Raw genomic sequence first — 17,218 nt, 5'->3', positions numbered from 1 at the left:
CACTAATGAAATTCTAACAATCTGCTTCACATTGCAGTGGAACAATATAAAAAAGGAACAGGTTCAACTTCAATGAGGTGAAAGTACATTATAAAGATTGCTGGTCATTGCTGCACTTGGTATTAATATATTTAAGAATTATGGGGTCTCAAGGTGCTTCTGAATATTGCATAAGATAACTGCATATTGCATAATATAATTCATACTCTGTGAGAATTAAGATAGGACTTATTTCTATTTCTAGGAACCACAAAACCCAAGCATCATGAAGTTTTTAAAGTTTGCATTTTATAAGAAAATATATAAATATGTGCAGTCATTTTCTTATGCTGAAAAGACTAAATGTTAAGACATCATAGTAAATAATCAGTACTAAATTATTTTTGTTCACATGGTGACACTACTGTATATGAACTTAATAAGCCAACACGCTAAAACATAAAGATCTGTTACAACAAATGAGAACCAGCCGTGCTTCTGACATGACACAATCATGGAGTCAAATTCTAGGCACATTCATGTATAATGTGGTTGAAGCCTATCGATACCATTTTTAAAACTTGAGAATATTTTTAGTATCTCAGATTTTCTTTTTGTTATATCATCATGACATGTATATCTGTGTTATAACGATATGAAAAACAAAAAGTAAAAATGTATTTGTTTGAATGCTGACTGGAAATGTTTCAGTGAGTTAATTTATGTTCATTTTATTGTATATGGAATTTTAATATCTTGGTTTGTATAATTTAAGTTTCTTTCATTGGAGTAAATTAATTTTTTAAAGATCATTTTATTGGGGGCTCTTCCAGCTCTTATAACAAACCATACATCAATTTTATCGAGTATATTTGTATATATGTCGCTGTCTATTTTTTTTTAATTTTCTGAACATTTATATTCTATTTGAGCCCTTAGTATCAGCTCCTTTTTTCCCTCCCTCCCCCGTCACACCCTTGTGACCCCTTGATAAATTATAATTTTCGTATCTGTAAATTAATTTTTTAAAGACAAACAAGGCAATCCATCACAACTCCAAGATCTTCTCTCCTGACCAAATAGGCTACATGTTCACTTATCCTTCTCTTCCTCTAGAACAGGGGTTGGCAAAGTTTTGAGGTGGAAGAGTCAATTCTGTACCTCAAAACAATTCAAAAATTATTTATGAGCCATAAACATGTTTATACAAACACTAATAATATCCTTTTTAAAATTTTACTTCAGAGCCATATATACTGTAAAAGCCGAGTATGGCTTGAGAGCCACAATTTCCCAACCCCTGCTCTAGATTAAGTGTGGTGAAAGGATACAGTCCTCATGCACACCTTTCCTGATATTCATATTTACCCACAAATTTTTGCTGAACACAACTTGTGCTATTGTTTCGTGGTTCTGAGCAAGCTCAGGAAGAATGTCACTATATTTTGATAATGGAGCCTCTGTGAAGAAGTAGAATTACTGGAGGCAATCAAATATGTTCGGCTATAGTGGTGTAATTTTTCAGGTAGTTGGTCTACACAATCCAGTTCCTTGTCTTTTTTGTCATGAGAAACAATTCCAACTTTGAGAGGAATGATTCTGTAACAAGGATTTGGAAAAAGAACAATGAACTGTCTTTCTATATTACATCACCTTACATAGTTTTCCTGGGTTCATCAGAGCTTGTCCAACTATTAATGTAAGTGTCCAACACTTTGGGAGTTCATGTTCTCAGAAGAAGTAGAACTCTTTTTTTCCAGGAAGATCTATGGAATGATCTTCAATGTTATTACAAAAGTTCCTTTAAAATATATATTGTGAGTTTCAGGTACAATAATCTCTTAAATACCGGTACCTCATAGTACCAAGGCACTTCAGCCCAGATCTTGTACCTGAAAAACTGCTTGAGTCCACCTAAAGTGTACTTCGTCCTTGGCATGGCCTCTCTCGTGGTAATTCAAACACTGTGCAGAGAGGCCTACCACGATCTGATTTCTTTGTCCAAGGCAGAATGGATCCCGCAGGCTTTCATCTTCATCAGTAAATGCTTCAAGGCCTAGTCATTTTCAGCACATAACATTGTACCAGCTGCATATTGCAGGCTGTTAAAGAGTATCCCTCTCACCCTGATAGTGTCTTCCTTTGCTTACAGTTGAGCTCCCCAGATGATTTGCTCAGCATACAGATTGAATAAGTGTGGTGAAAGGATACAGTCCTCATGCATACCTTTCCTGATCTTAAAACACACAGAATATCTCGGCACTATTTGAAGGCCTGCCTATATTGGTCTTTGTAGAAGTCCCATATAAACAAAGATAAGTGTTCTGGAATCCTCATTTTTCACAAGGTTATCCATAATTCATTATGATTCAAATGATCAGATTATTTGCATAGTTAACAAAACACATGTAATCACCTTTCTGATATCCTCTGCTTTCAGCCAAGATCCATCTGACATCAACAATTATACAAGGGGGTAACCCCCAAAACCAGAATTGAGTTGGATGGAGCGGAGCTGTGATAGTACACATTTTTCCCACTAGGTGAACATCGAGCAACTTGCTCAGAGTTAGTGCACCTGGGAAGGTTACCTCTGGCCACGGTGAATTTTTTCATAAAAGTGATTTCACTCAAAACTTTTTTTTTATCTGATGGCTGATTTAAGAGAACAGTGTGCTGCTGTGAAAGCTTGTTTCCTGTTAAGGAAAAATGCCTCAGAAACTTTTGTGATGTTGAACACAGCCTACAAGGACAGCACTATGATAAAAAAAACCCTCAAGTGTATGAGTGGTTTTCTCATTTCAAAATAGGTGAAATGTTGATTGCTGACGAACCTCGTTCTGGATGTCCATCAACTTCCCAGATGAAAATGTCAACTCCTGATGCATTTATAGTTCATTCCACCAGGTCGGACTGTTAATCAAATTTTCAATTTAGAGGTTCTAAAAAGATTATATAACAGTGTGTGACACACAAAAAAGGCCTAATTCATGGCAGACAGTGGACTGACTTTGCCACTGTGACAATGCACCCGCTCATGCCAACATCTCAGTGTGCCAGTTTTGGGCAAAAAACAGCATGCCTCCCTTGCTTCATGAACCTCACTCACCTGACCTCGCTCTGTGCGACTAATTTTTGTTTCAGTAAATGAAGACGTACATGAAATGACAGTGATTTGATAACATAGAAAAGGTTAAAAAAATGAGGGAGGTGCTGTCAGCCATCCAAACAGATGAGTTTGAAAAATGTTTTCCAAGAATGGAATCGCAGATTGGACAAAAGTATTAAGTGTAATGGAGAGTACTTTGAAGGTTATAAGGTTGTATTGGAAAAATACAAATACATAGCTTTGAAAAAGAATACCTTTTCTGGAATCTCTTCAGAATCCAACTTTAATACCTGATAGATTCCTGTTGATGTACATTACAACCGTTTTTGAATTATCTTCAGCAAAAGTTTGTTTGAGTGTCATAATAATGATATTGTTCAATAAATTCTGCATTTCATTTACTCACCATTCTTTGGAATAGCAAGAAATATTTTCCGTTAGCTGACTAGGTAGCTGCCATCCAAAGCACTTGTCTTAGAAAAGTGAGTGTTTCCAATATTTCATTTGTTTGTTGAAACATCTCAGTTGGTAGTTTGTCAACTCCTGGAGCCTTGTTTTTCACTAAGTAACTTCATTACAGCCTAGACGACTTTCTTCAATGCCATCAGTTAGTTCTTAATCATATGATACCTCCTCAACGTCATTGCTGTTCTCACAATGACTATGTATATCTTACATGTTCTTTCGATGCTTCCTTCATTGTTCAACAGTTTTGCCCATAAACTCCTTTAACATTGCAACTTGGGGCTTGACATTTTTCTTCAGTGCTTTCAGATTAAGAAATGCAGTGTCTTCTCCTCTTTTGGTTCTCTCGTTCCAAGTCTTTCACATTTACTTATAATGTGTTACTTTTTCTTCTCTGGCTGTCTTTTAAAATTGTTGACTCAGCTCTTTAACTCAATAATTTTCTTTCACTTTATCTGTTCTACATTCAAAAATAAGTTTCTGAGTCTTCATTTTTGCCTTTCTTTAATTTTCTGTCCCTGTAATGATCTGCTTTGCCATCCCACACTCATCTGACCTTCAGTCATTAATGTTCATTGCATGAAATCTCTTCTTGAGCAATCTCTAAATTCAGGTGCTATATACTCAAGGTCATATTTTGGTGCTTGAAAACTTGTTTAAATTTTTTCCACTTCATTTTGAACTTCTGTATGAGCAATTGAGGGGTTTTCTTCCTGCAATCAGGACTTGGCTTTGTTTCGAGTGAGGATATTGAGTTTCTCGATCACCTCTTTCCATAAATGTGCTCAAATTCATTCTTATGTATTTAATTTGTTCAGGCCCATGTGTATAGTTACCAGTCATGTTGTTGAAAATTGGCATTTCTAAACAATAGGTCATTGGTGTAGGAAAATACTATCATGTAATCTCTGATGTCATTTCTATCAACATAGGTACATTTTCAGAGAGCTGACCTTTATTAATTTCCAGCATTCACATTTTTATTTATTGCCACCATTTATTTATTTCCCACTTTCACATTCCAATCAATTCATCTTGATTGCATGTTTGATAATTTTAGACTGTAGAAATTGATTAAAATGTTCTATTTCATTGTTTTTGGTGTTAGTGTTTGGTGTGTACAATTGAATAATAGTCATAGTAAGTGGTCTTCCTTTTAGGTGTCTGACTATTGTCTTATGACTGATAGCATTGTACTTTAAAACAGATCTTGAAATGCCCACTTTGACATCGTGACTTGTTCTTTACATTTATGGGTCCTAATAATAAATTAAACGAAGTATGTTGGCTGGTTTCTGTTTTTATATTGATTTACTTACAAAGATGTGTTTGACTGTCCAAGCACTTGTTTTAATTATCACAATAGCTAGTGAAATATTCCTTGTTACTACTTGTGGTAGTTACATAATTTCATGTCAAGTTGAAGAGATAAAAGTGTAGGGGTGGTAGCTGATCTGTCAGTCAGGTCACAGTCTGTTGTTGTCACCTTGTGGGCACGGCCTTCTCATAAGGAGGGTCCAGGGAAGCTCCCCTGCCTCTCTGCCTTCACCTTCCTGCTTGCTGACCTGGAGAGCTGCTGGAGTCCTGTGATGTTTCCAACAATCTTGGACCCACACTACTTTGCACCGCTGGCCTGGGATAGTGCTACATTCTTCATCATGGCATGTGACTATATTCGTCCAAAGAGGGACTTACGGACCATATATCAGACTCATGGACTTAAGTTGGATTGGGATGGGATGTTTTCTTGATATACAATTACTACTTAATATCAAGCTATCTCATATGTATATTTGAGTGCCATGGGATTATTTTTTCTAGTTAACCTGGTCTCCCACACTACTATGATTTCAAAATGTCCAGCCTTTTATGGCAAGCTTTTTCCTTCCAAAAAAACTTCAGAATCATTTTGCAAGAATAAAAATAATGTTTAGAACCTATTGAAATTTAATTTTGTAAGTTTCACCTTTATTCAAAATGTTTCTATTCCCCTTATAAAGTTCGCTTATTATTTCCTGTACTGTTGAAACAATCTCTTAATAACTCAAATCTGACATATCAACACTCTCAGATCAATATCCCAAAAGTAGATTCCTAACATGAAATTGTTACATGTACCCATTACTAGTTTCTCATTTTAAGCACATAAGGTACAGATCTATATGTTCATAATCTAGTCTTTCTCACTCAGTGCCACTGAATCATTGCTGACTCATAGTGACCCTTCTGTAGGTTTCTGAGACTGTAGCTGTTTATAGGAGTGGAAAGTTCAGTCTTTCTTCCACGACACCGCTGGTGGTTTCTAACAGCTGAGCATGAAGATCGCAGCCCAACTAGTGACCACGACACCACCAGGACTCTTTAGGGATAGTTTACTCATGAAAGGAAAACTAATGCCCTGCTGCGACTGCCAGAGAAGTTTGTATTGCTAAATGCAAGGTCATTGGTTCAAACCTACCAGCAGGTTGGTGGGAGAAAAATACACTGTTCATTCCTGTTAATATTTACAGTCTCAGAAACTCTATCGTGGTTCATTATGAGTTGTATTCCACTTGATGCTGGTGGCTTTTGTTGTTGTTATGTTACATTATTGGAGTCCCTGCCTGGTGCATTACTGGGAGATTGAAATGTACCCAGATGTGGTAGTTACATAATCTCTGGTCAACTTGTGAAGGCGTGGAGTCTAGCCTGTCAATCAGATCAGAGCAAATAATGCCTCTGTGTGGGCCTGGCCTTCTCCTGAGGATTATGGCATCTCCAGTCTTCCTCCCTGGAGGCAGGACACACACTCTTCATGTGAGACATTCCTGATGACAAGCCACATGGAGCTACACTGATGGAGCCAGGGCCCTGGAGCTGAAGGAGTCATGTGTAGACCCACGGCACTACTGAGATGCTTCCACTGTCAAAGGATCCGCAAGAATTTCCACCTACTGGCCTGCAAACTTCCTGGATCCAACATCATTGCATGTGTTGTGTGTGTCTGAAGAGGAATTTATAGATTGGTATCGGGCATAAGGGCTAATATTGGACTTACAGATTTGATCTGGACTGGGCTGGGATATTTTCTTAATATACAATGTTTTATACACATATGAGTGTCTATGAATTCTGTTTCTCTAGTCTACCCAGACTAAAACAACAAAGGAACCTCAGAAGAAAGGCCTAGGAACTCGGTTGCCTCAACATGTATTGTTTTGTTTCTTTACTTCTAGAAATGCTTCTGGAACTCACTGTATCTAATATCAAAAGAAAAGTCTTAGAAATAGAAATTTAGAGCTGGATGGAAAAGGAAGCATATCCTAATTCTGAATTTAATATAGCATTTATCACATGAAATAAATAACTTAGGGTAAAAAGAATTATCCTTCAAATTACTGAGAATATACTTAGCCTTTAAATACTTTGAGTGCCTTTTACTCTGTTTCACTGTTTCATCTCAGAAACCTGAGTAAAGAAATCAAATACTGAGTTCAGACCACGTCAAATTACTTTTAAATTAGTAAGGAAATTGAAGGGTTCAGTGTAAAAGCAGCATTTTCTCCTATTCTTCTAGATTCACTAAATATTAGGAAAACATGGGGGGAAACTAATGCACTTCCTAATTATACGAATCAGTAAGCAATTAAATCCCAGACAACTGTGAGATGGCTTATTTGTGAAGACTCCTGTAAAACATAGTACTCACATTATTTAGGGCAGTACTAATTGCTGTAACAAGGAAACCCTGAGAGGTCCAATGTGTTCACAAAAGAAATGCTTACTTCGCATTGGTGCCGTTTGTCTTGGTTAGAATATAGCATTCTTCCTCAAGATGACTGGGGGAGTTTGTTTCCTTCTTAGGGCCTTGAAATATTTAGTATCCAGATGACGGATGGAGAAAATTAGTGCAGTGAAATTGTACCTGCGTCATCAATATAAACTGTGCCCAAGCAGCATGAATCACTTCTGCCAACATTCTATGGGTGAAAAATAGTCATAAGGTTACAAACAATGCAAGCAGAAATGTTCTCAATGGATGACAGCTATTTTCAGATGACAACTCCAGACTATGGAAATGGAGAATCCCAGATTTTGGTTAAAACAAGCCATCCTTGCCACAGAGCCTTTGAACATGTTTGCAAAGTAATGAGATGTCTATATGGATCAGGGAAATTTGATGAAAATCTTTCCCCTTCTTCCTGATCTTCCAACCTACACCAAACTGTAATATTTATTATATGATATTCATAGTTGACATTATATCATCCTGTTTTGTGCATTAATTTCTTGTCTTCCTAAACAGGTACACTTTCTTGTCTCTCTAAACAGATACAACTTCATCAGGTGTAGATACTATGTGTCACAGAATAGGTGCTAAATATTACTAAATTCAATTGAACATTTTTGAACTTCTGCAGATTCTGTAGGAGCTTTCATAATCCTACACATCAAAATTAAGTTTTTCCATTTTTTCTGTTATTCTTCCAATGATCCCGTTACCTGGTTTTCCTCTCATATTTACCCAAATCAGCTTAATCAGTTGTCCAGATATCATTGTAAAGCTAAAGATTTCAAGCTAAAATAAATATTGTGGTAATGTATGATACTCACCTCCCTGACATGATCTCTGAAGACAAAATTGGTGTATAAGCAAATGTGAAGAAAGTTGCTAGTGCCGGCTATTAAAAGGTATAGCGTCTGGTATCTTAGAAGGTTGGAGTTAAACAAGTGGCCATCTAGCAGGGAAACAGTAGATCCCACAAGAAAACAGCACACCAGCTTCTTGTGATCATGAGGTGCCAATAGGAACATGTATTAGAAGTTCAAAAACAAGCAATAAAAGTGATGTGAAGGAGCACGGACAAAGTGGAGACCAAAAACCCACCTGTAATATAATTGGACAATCCCTCACAGAAGGGCCACATAGAAAGGATGGTAGACACAGGATGCAGTACAGCATTGATAACTGTCCTCTAGTTCTTTAATATTTCCTCTACCCACTATTAAGGCCTTATTTAGCCTCACTAAACTTGCCTGACCTGTGTATGTACACATATACCATAAACATTTTTCGATGCACAAAATCCAAGATAGAGAAAGCCCTCAAAAGCAGTACTGGGAGTAACAATTCACTGAGGGCGTGATAAGAGGGGGGACAGGGGAAAGGGGGGACTGATAGCAATGATGAATATATAACCCCACTCGAGGGGAACGAACATCAGAATTTTAGGTGAATGGATACATTGGATGGTGTAAGATATGGCAATAATAATAATAATAATAATAATAATAATAATAATAATATATTAAAGGTCCATGGGGGTGGTACGGTGGGGGATGGAGGGGACAAAGGGCAGCTTATATCAAGAAGAAAGACAATGTATTGAAAATGATGATGACAGCAATTGTACAATTATGCTTGAACTAATGGAGCTATGGATTATAATAATATCTGTAAGAGCTCCAAATAAAATATTTAAAAAGTCAGTAAAATCCTCCAAATACATTAAATCAAGTCCTAGAATTTAATTTATACTAATGGTGTGTGAGAAAGGACCACATAAATATAGATGATTCATGACTAGACATAGAGCTAGATGTCTTAGCAAATAATTGAACAAGAGAGTAAGAAGATAAAAGGTATCTGACTTAAAAGTACATATTGTAGTATTACTTGTGTATGTCTTGACCACTTACATTGTGAGGCATCAAAAACTTGGGAATATTACTAGGTAATTTGTTGATTCAAATCCTCAACCTAGATAGCTACGTGTTCTCCTACTCAAAATTTCCCAGGAAGTCTTAGTTTTTCAGTCAGTTCCAAATCCTAGTGATCCCATATAGAATAGCAAGAAGCAGCCCAAATCTGAAGCACAGCCTGAGTTCTGGGCCACCTTCACAATTGCAGTGTTTGAGCCCATTGTTGCAGGCACTGTGTCAATCCATCTTTTTTTTTTTCCTGTGCAACCTGCTTCAGTGCCTTAAGCCTACCGGATAAAGCCAAGCAATGGTTCAGGGTGACAGTTTGCTTTGGCATGGGACACTGTGAGAGACCCACGGGGTCGGACCTGCCACAAATCCAAACCCATGCACGGTGTCAATTCATCTTGTTGAAGATTTTCCTCCTTTTTTGCTGCTCCTTTACTTTACCAAGGATGATGTCCTTTTCCAGGGATTGGTCTCTCCTGATAGCATATCCAGAGGGAATGAGACAAAATCTTGCCACCCTTGCTTCTAAGGTGCATCCTGGCTATACTTTTCCCAAGATCAATTTGTTTATTCTTTTGGAGAAGAAGAAACATGGTTCTTTCAATATTCTTCACCAGCACCATAATTCAGATGCATCTATTCTTATTTGGTTTTCATTATTCAATGTTCAACTTCCAACCCCGTATCCATTGAAATAACTTCCTTATTTCACTGTATATGGAGTCACTGAAAATTCAATGGATAAGGTACACCTTAGCCCTCAAAGTAATATTCTTGATTTTCAGCACTTTAAAGAACTGCTGCTCATAACACTCTCATCATATCAGTGCTACTGACTACATTGACTCCACATTAAGTATGTTTTAATCCATTGCTTGTTATTACAGTGGAACTTAAAGAAAGAATATTTCTCCAACCAAAAAGTACAATTAAGCGCCCCAAAGCAACTTACCCTTATGAGTTATGTGCTCTTGAACAGAGGCTAAGTCAAATATTATTTGGGTAGGCCACTCAGGGTTACATATAGAAGAACTTGTCTCTCCCAGTCATAAGTCTCTCATAATTGATGCTGTTTTTTCTCAGTACTCCTAGAAATTTGGTATGATATTTTCTTCTCCATTTTGTCACATGTATAAATTCTAATATTCTAAAGGACATAATTTGTAGTCTTCAAAATTGTCCCAAAACTTCTCTCAGGAAGAAGGGGATGTGCATAGGGGTGCTCATTTAAATAGTCCTCATTGATTGCATCTTAGATATCACATTGATTTTCAAGTTCGAATGCATATTTAATTCCCATCCTGAAGCAATAGCTTTCTGTAATTCTTTATGATGTACAAGCATTTTATTTTTAAAAGTTCTGATTTTAAATGATATCATTTTCAGAATTGAGATTGTCCTCTGTGCTTTTCAAATCCTCTTTCTCTTATTTGTTGATTTTTTTCATCTGATTTTGCTATGAAATTTTGCTTGTTTTTATAATATTGGGTTAAAATAAATACATTGAAATTTGAGTTTTGCCTGAAGCCCTAAACGTTAACCCTAAACCACATTTTAAAGTGATATGAAAGATCACCATAGGGAATTTTACAAGTTAGCTGAATACTGGTTTTTATATACCAAGTGAATTTCTATTTTAAGCCTGTGGAAGAGGTTAGGGAATTTAATATTTACAATTTTGGAAATTAAAAAAAATAATGCACTGCCATTGAGTTGTTGCCCACTCATATTGACACAATAGGATAGGGTATAACTTCCCCTGTGAGTTTCTGAAGCTATAACTCTTTCCAAGAGAAGAAAACCCTTCTCTCTTCCACAGAGTGGCTGATGGTTTTGAACTAAGGATCAGCTCAATGATCTCCAGCATGCCACCAGAGATCCTACTTGGAGTTAAAAACAAAAACAAAAATATAAAACAAATCACTGCTTGAGTTAGTTAGTTTATTGTGCCAACCTGGCCAATAAACACATGTGGGATTAATTGAATGGCGGAGAGATAAATGTCTCAGTGAGCCTGCCTTTGAGTTCTCGGGTCTCTTGCTTTCTAATGGTCAGACCAGGGTGCACTTGCCTTAGCCAGTTCCCTGCTTTAGCTGGCAAGGCTCACTTCCTGCAAGACATCCCTGAAGAGAAGCCACATGGACCTGCCCCAATGCAGCCCTGGGTGCTGGAGCATCCGTGTGGAGACCCCTGCCAGCGCTGAGATGTTTATGTCCACGTGGGTTTGTACCCCACTCCTGGTACCATAATGTGTTAGTCTGGGTACTTTAGAGAAACAAATCCACAGAAACTCGTGTATAAGAGAGAGTTTCATATAAAGATTAAGACTTAATCATAAGTGAGCATCAAGAAAACATCCCAACGCAGTGCTGCCCAAGCCCACAAGTCCAACATTAACTCATTAACCCACATGTCCAACACCAGTCCACAATGTCCTCCTCCATCTCACAAAGAAGACGCAATGATGCTGACTGCAGGAGGAAAGCCAAGTCAGTGAACGTGTAAACATCTCAGTGCTGACAGGGGTCTCCACACGGGTGCTTCAGTACCCAGGGCTGCATTGGGGCAGGTCCATATGGCTTCTCCTCAGGGATGTCTTGCAGGAAGTGAGCCTTGCCAGCTAAAGCAGGGAACTGGCCAAGGCAGCTTCACCCTGGTCCGACCATTAGAAAGCAAAAGACCTGAGAACTCAAAGGGCGGGGCTCACTGAGCCATTTATCTCTCCGCCATTCAATTAATCCCACATGTGTTTATCAGCCAGGTTGGCACAATAAACTAATTAACTCACTGCTAGTGAATCAATTCTGACTCATAAAGATTCTATAGGACAAGGGAGAATGGCCTCTCTGAGTTTCCAACAAGACTGAAACTCTTCATGGGAGTAGAAAGCACATCTTTCTCCTGCGGGTCTGATAGGTGATTTAGAATAGCTGACTTTGCAGAATTTAGGAGAGAATATTTTAGTTAAAGTTGTTGATGTGCTGCGAATTGCTCCTCCTTCTCAAAAGAGGAGTCATGATGGGTGCTTGCCCAATTTCACAAGCTGGAGTAAATGGTCTTCAAGAAGCACGTTAGAATTTCCACATATATCCCCTGCAAGCTGTTGAATAGTGGCTTGATGCATACCTTGATGACCTAAAGGGGAACATTTACTGGATATTGGCCCTTAAACCAGAGCAATGCAATACTTGAGGGATACTGGCTTTCCTAGAGTTTGTTAGGGCAAACGATTCAGGAGTGCACACGGTCAATCATATGTATGTCACTTGCATGAGATAGTTAGTGTACGGTTCTTTAGAACCTGACGATGAGATATCATGGAAGACATGCTTCCAGGAGGGGAATAAACTGCCATATTCCTAGCTACTGAGGAAGAACCTGTAAGCACCAATAACAACAAAAACAGAAATGATATATTCACAAGCATTTGAATTGCAAGTATTGTATTCCCAGTGGTAAGTGAGGCATCCAAAATATTAATAAAGCAGACTCTAAAGGAGAAATTCACAAATATTTTTCTTTCCTTTATTTATCACCAAAATTGAATGGCAAAATTTAATTGCATTCTTTCTGATTTAGACTATTGTTTTTATCCAACTGCTTGCCTAAGAACTCCTGTGTGCTTCCCTAACAAATGACTATTTTCTAGTTATGATCATTGTTACCCACAGTATCACCACCAATAGATGAAGTGTGAATGTGTATTTGATATCTCCCAGCAGTTTTGTCAGGATGACAAGTATAGGGAAGCTGGTTGGCTGGTCTTCCTTACAATGGAAAGTGTGATTAAGGAGCTGGATTGTCTCAGAACCACAGAAGTGCATCTCAAGTGCCGAATAACAAACCTAAAGGATTCTGCATGTGCTACAAAGGAGAGCCTTCTCTCCTCTAGTAATAGAGCTGACATTACTGAGAACCAGGTCCAGAGTCTAATCATTCGAGTGGCTGAATTACAAAGTCAGCTGAATTACAGGTATAGAGCAGTGTCTGATACAAAACTAAGGGCGTTGATAGGAAAAAGTTGGAACCCTAAAACATGGGATGGGAACATATGGACTGATGACCCAGAAGAGGAGGATGTTGAGTCCCTAGAAATGAATGAACCACCCCAGTCAATAGATCCACCCCTCCCACCTGAGGGGATTAATCCATTATCAGTGAAACAACCCACACCCAAGCAAAATAACCAGACTGTTCAAGCTGAAATGCCAGGTGGGGCTGCATCGGTAGCATTGCCTGGGGTAGATGCCTTAGAAGATATTACTGAAAGCCCCCGAGGAAACAACCTCACAACCATTATTTCCTCTAGACCTGTAACTAAAATTAAGGCTCAGAAAGCTCCTAAAGGTGAGGTTGAGATGATGACTCAAGAAGAAGCACGCTATACTCACAAAGATGTGCTCGAGTTTTCTAATACGTACAAGCAGAAGCCTGGGAATATCCCTGGGAAGGGTTACTAAGGGTGTGGGATACTGGTGCATGAAATATAATATTAGACCAGTCTGAGTTTCTGGATATGGGACCTCTGAGCACAGATTCTTCTTTCAATGTCTTAGTGAGAGAGGTTAAGAGAGGATCTAAATCCTTATTTAGTTGGTTCACTGAAACATGGGCTTCCAGATGGACTAGAATAGCCCAACTTGAAGTACCTTACCTACCTTGGTACACCGTAGAGGACGGCATCCAAAAGCATGGGGATATTGGCATGTTGGAATGGATCTATCAGAATATTCCTGTAGACCCAAAAAGGGGGTGTCCTGAGGACATACCCTTCACCACAACCATAAGGAACAAGTTTGTGAAGTGGACCCCAGCATCTCTGAAGACTTCTATGATTGCTATTTTTTGTGCAGCAGGATTAACAGTGGGAATTGCCCAAAGTGAACTCTGATATTTGCCTAAATTGGGGCTGATTGGGCCCCGCGGTGGCAGAGAGCAGATGTCAGCACTGCATCAACAGAGACAGAGTGAACGTGGATCTCATAATAGACAGCAAGGTTTCCATTGTAATCAAAGCAACCTGTTTCAAGTGGAATTATGGCATTGGCTACTTATCCATGATATCCGTAGGAGTGAAATACATTGGAAACTGACTAAATATTTACATGATCTATACAGGTGGAACAATGCTAGCTCAGGTAAACAGCACAATAGACTTATGATCACTCAATCAGTTTCCAGACCTGAGCCAGTTTACAGACCCACAACCCCTTCAATGAAGGGGAGGCCAGGTCCCTTTGAAGGAGGGCCCTGCTACATCAGCGAAGGTCTATACTGTTAGTCTTTCTTCCAGCCTTCCCCAAAGGGACCTGCGGCCTTTCACAAGAGTGACTGTTCAGTGGGGGAAAGGAAATAATGATAATTTGGGGGGGTTACTGGACAATGGCTCTGAACTCAAAGTGTTTTGAAGGCCCACCAGTCAGAGTAGGGGCATATGGAGGTCAAGTGATCGATTGAGTTTTAGCTCAGGTACACCTCACTGTGGGTCCAGTAGTCTCCCAAACCCATCCTGTGGTTATTTCCCCAGTTCCAGAATGCATCATTGGAATAGACATACTTAGTAACTGGCAGAACCCCCATATTGGATCCCTGAAATGTGGAATAAGGGCTATCATGGTAATAAAGGCCAAGTGGACACCATTAAAACTGCCATTGCCTGGGAAAACAAAAAACTAAAAGCAACACCTCATTCCTGGAGGGACCGCAGAGATCAGTGCCACCATCAAAGACCTGAAGGATGCAGGGGTGGTGATTCCTACCACATCCCCATTTAACTCACCTATTTGGCTTGTAAAGAAAATCTTGGAGAATGACAATGGATTATCATAAACTTAACCAGGTGGTGACTCCAATTGCAGCTTCCATTCCAGATGTGATTTCATTGCTTGAGCAAATTAATACTTCTCCTGGTACTTGGTATGCGCCCATTGATCTGGCCAGTGCCTTCTTCCCAATACCAGTTTCGAAGGACCACCAGAGGCAGTTTTCCTTCACCTGGCAGGAGCAACAATACACTTTCACAACTCTCCGCCAGGAGTACATCAGCTCTTCTGTCTTGGGCCATAATTTAGTCCAAAAGGACATTGATCGCCTGTCTCTTCCACATAATGTCACACTAGTCCATTATATTGATGGCATTATGCTCATTGGACCTACTAAGGAGGATGTATCAAAGACTCTAGATTCATTGGTACATTATCTGCATGCAAGAGGTTGGGAAATTGAGGTGGCACTGCCACCTCAATAACACTTCTAGGAATCCAGTGGTGTGGCATGCCGAGACATTGCTACTAAAGTGAAGAATAAGCTATTGCACCTGCCCCCCCCAACCCCCGCCACAACTAAACAGGAGGTACAAAGCCTCGAGGAGCCTCTTCGGATATTGGAGGCAACATATACCTCACTTGGGTGTTCTACGTGGGCCTGTTTACCAAGTGAGATGAAAGGTCTCCAATTTTGAGTGGGGCCCAGAACAAGAAAAGGCTCTGCAACAGGTTCAGGCTGCCGTGCAAGCTGCTTTGCCACTGGGACCATATGATCCAGCTGACCCGATGGTGCTAGAAGTGTCAGTTGTAGATAAAGATGCAGTGTGGAGTCTTTGGCAGACCCCTATTGGTGAATCACAGCGTAGACCATTGGGATTTTGGAGTAAAGTCCTGCCATCCTCTACAAACAACTACTTATCCTTTAAAAAAGCAGCTGTTAGCCTGTTACTGGACCTTGGTGGAGATAGAATGCCTCAACATGGGTAACCAAGTCACCATGAGGCCTGAGCTGTCCATTATGAACTGGGTATCATCTGACCCAGAGAGTCATAAAGTTGGAAGTGCGCAGCAATGCTCCATTGTTAAATGGAAGTGGTATATATGAGATTGGACCAAAGCAGGACCTGAAGGTACAAGTAAGCTGCATGAAGAAGTGGCCCAAATGCCAACAGTCTCTGCTCCTGTCACAGTACCTTCCTTCTCCCAGTCTGCACCTATGGCCTCCTGGGGGGTTTCATATGATAGTTTAACTGAAGAACAGAACATTTATGCTTGGTTAATGGATGGCTCTGCACGATATGCAGGTGCCACTCATAAGTGGACAGCATCTGCCCTACAGCCCCTTTCTGGGATCTCCCTAAAGGACAATGGTGAAGGGAAATCCTCCCAAGGGGCAGAACTTCAAGCAGTGCACCTGGCCGTTCAGTTTGCCTGCAATGAGAAATGGCCAGATGTGAGACTTTATACTGATTCATGGACTGTGGCTAATGGCTTGACCGGGCGATCAGGGAACTGGAAGGAACATGATTGGAAAATTGGTGACAAGGAGGTGTGGGGAAGAAGTATGTGTATGGACCTTGGTAGATCTGTTTAAGAGAGAGTGGGGGAGATAGGTGTATTTGTGAATGATTTTAACAGGGTTCATTGTTAATGTAAAGTCTTGGAACTATAATCTGTAGATTAGCAAATTTTGTCACCCTACTAGGTGTGAAATAAGCCCTCTAAGAAGCAAGAAGGGGGGAATCTCATAATCATAAAGAAAAAAGATCCAGGAGTGGAGCATGTCCTTTAGACCTGTAAATCGCTACACAAAACCTCCATGATCTATGCTGGCACAGGAGCAACAGCATCAGAACCAGAGCATGAGACAGAGCAATGGGCGATTCAGCCCATGGAGTAAGTAAAGCTGAGTACCTTTGGGTGGAAACTCACTTGCAGAGTTGGGTGCCTTCCAGCACTTAATCAGGGAAGCAAGTTTTGTTAACTCATGGATGTAGAACTGAGAGCATTCAGACTGAATAGAGAGTTGAAATAGTTAAGGTTTGTTGTGCCAACCTGGCCAATAAACACATGTGTGATTAATTTTTTTTTTTTTTAATGAGAGCAACTTCTTTTAATAAATTTTTTTTTAATTAATCAATTTATTGGGGCTCGTACAATTTATCACAATACATAGATCAATTGTGTAAAGCACATCTATACATTTGTT

The 17,218-nt window shown here is 39.4% G+C and overlaps 1 non-coding gene across 1 annotated transcript; it reads right to left on the bottom strand.

The window, feature by feature from the left end:
* Positions 1–9,492: 9,492 nt before the first annotated feature.
* LOC115869777 lies at positions 9,493–9,626 on the bottom strand. Its single transcript, XR_004046365.1, has one exon. It is a non-coding gene; the product is annotated as a small nucleolar RNA SNORA42/SNORA80 family (small nucleolar RNA).
* Positions 9,627–17,218: the final 7,592 nt, after the last annotated feature.

Source organism: Echinops telfairi, unplaced genomic scaffold (genome assembly GCF_000313985.2).
Source record: "Echinops telfairi isolate 266 unplaced genomic scaffold, ASM31398v2 ScPeMD7_44;HRSCAF=162, whole genome shotgun sequence".
NCBI lineage: Eukaryota > Metazoa > Chordata > Mammalia > Afrosoricida > Tenrecidae > Echinops > Echinops telfairi.
This window is presented reverse-complemented; position numbering and strand designations above follow the sequence as displayed.